This window comes from Mastomys coucha, chromosome X, assembly GCF_008632895.1.
Source record: "Mastomys coucha isolate ucsf_1 chromosome X, UCSF_Mcou_1, whole genome shotgun sequence".
NCBI lineage: Eukaryota > Metazoa > Chordata > Mammalia > Rodentia > Muridae > Mastomys > Mastomys coucha.
Window position 1 is genome coordinate 42,780,439 of NC_045030.1, and position 2,490 is coordinate 42,782,928.

Genomic DNA, 2,490 nt, shown 5'->3' on the forward strand with positions numbered 1-2,490 from the left:
GGAGGGAAGAAAAAAGGGAGGGAGGGGGAGGGAAGAAGAAAGGGAGGGAAAGGAAAGCAAGGCGGGCACACAAGCTTCTAAGGGTAATAATAAAATGAAACTAAATAAATATAACAAAAACTAACACACTGGAATTGGACACAATGCTATGGGTCTGGGTTGCTCACTCACCATGACCATGAATAAATTTTAATAATAAGAAGATTTATTAAATACTGTCAGGAGATACACATGGTGCCAAGATTGCAAGTGAGAGTACCCCCAAGACACGGCATCTAGTCATATCAGTCCAAGGTTTATAAAGTGAAAAATCACAAGATTCCATGCAGTCTGTCTACATGGTGGAAATTTAACATATATATCTTGCAGTTTGTCCAAATCATTGAGCAGAGTTAGAAAGTTTGATTACAAAAGCAGAAATAAAAGTTAGTCTTAAGACCTATTATCTTGCTAGAACAGCAAATTTTATAAGATCAGTCAGTAGTATTCAACATCTAAGGGTGGGGGTGAGAGAATTGGGTTGCTAGGATACATCCTACACAAGATAGGGGCTTGTATGTTAGCAGTGGGTTGTTTGGTTGGCTGGTTTTGTTTTTTAGTCTCTCAAGCATAGTAAATCTAAACTTTAAATGTAGTGTTAACTATTGCATTCTCCCCTTGAGTTGTATCCTGAGTTAAATCTTTGATATTGTGGTGGCTACCTATTATTTCTAAAGCCATATTTCTAAAGCCTCAACCTTTTGGTAGAGGGGAACTAGTTTACTTTGAACCTAATAGTCCAGCCTTTGTTGAAGATAACGGGCTAAGTACTCTTTTCTGAAAGTGTTTCTCAGCTGAAATTAGGACTTTGTTGTCAGTGCTCATGAAATTTGAAATGCTAGCCAAAGGCCAAGGCTTGGGGATTCAGGCAGTGGAGGGAAATTTGTCAGAAGCATCTGGTTCACTGACCCAGCTGAAGAGACACCAGTCACATCAGGTAGACTGGTTCACATCAGCTTTAGCAAGTCTAGGGCTCTAGCCATTTGAAGCAGTTTGCGGTCTGCAGCTGACCCCCGGATGGTATCTATCAGCCAAGTGGAAATCTGACGAGACAGATGTAGATGGCCAACAGAAACTAAACCTTAGGAAATGATAGGAAAAACTTTACGTTTAGAACTTACCCTTCAGGAATAAGCAGTAGGTATAGAAGCTTAGGCTGTTGATTGATAGGAGTACTTATGTGGAGTCCATTTGACCTGTGACATGTGGATCCAAGTTGTGTCTTTTTGTATCTTACATGAATTTTTAATTTATAAAAAAGGTAAAATTTTTAGATATATTAGTTTATTGTTGTTTTAATCTGAACAGAAATCCATATTGTAAAAGAGGCAGTAGACTAGTGCTTTTGAGTCATAGTAAAAGCTTGAGAGCCCAAAAGATAATACTAAGTCAAAAACATGAGCATCTCTCTTCGGAGGGCTGGATACATACATATATTGGACAGAAATGTTTATAGCATAATAAAGGACATCGTTAGGTCTCTGTTTAAAAGACATCTAAAGGAAACTTATACATTTTAAGCTTGTGATCACAGTCGTGATGACAGTAGTCAAGAGTTTTTACCAGAGTAAAAGCTTCTCAGAATTTCACCGAATAATATGTTAAAATTATGAATTTAAATCAACTTAAATTAAAACCAGAAATTTTAATATCATATTCTGTCTTCTTAGACCCTTATAAATTATATAAACCTCAAGTCATTTTTAGTCATTGCAAAGGACCTTATTTTAAAACAAAGGAAAAGTAAAAAGTTCCACTGAAATCTGTTTATTTTTTCAGCATGTCTGTGAGTTTCTTTTTAACCAGGAAACCTAATAGCTCTAGAAAATACAAGGCCTAATTTTCATATATGAAATGCATTGACCAGGCAGCTACTCTTAAACTGAGAAAGCTACAGTTAGCCATCAACACCATCAAACATCTGAGAAGGATAAATTTGAACAGGGAATATAAATGGCCTCCGTATCAATTAAAATGACAGAGACTTCCTTGCTCTCTGGATGGTTACCCTAGGCTCCTCCTTAACAGTGTCCAGAATCTCCATGGCAAGAGTGGCTTAGGTCTTCAATCAGTCACATAGGGTGATGTTAACACTTTCATTGCCACATAGGACAGCCTTGCTCTTTGGTTGCCAGGCCCAGAAGATTTCTGAGGGTGAGAACTTGAGAGACTGTCCTACCTTGGCATGACATAGAGGGACAGTCAGTTCTCTAGTATCCAATTTATACATGGTTTAAGTGGGGTCTTGGTGGTGGGCAAGGTATGAGGCATTCTTTCCCTGTGGTTAGCATGTCCAGGAGGAGTCGCCTTCTTCAGAGAAGACCTGAGGGCTCCCAGAAGGACCTCGTATATTTCTCTATCCTGAAAAGCTTCATTAAATAGTTTAAATGCCATAGTCAATAGATCTCTGAAAATTTTTAAGGACAACCTGATAACTGTACTTGATTTAAA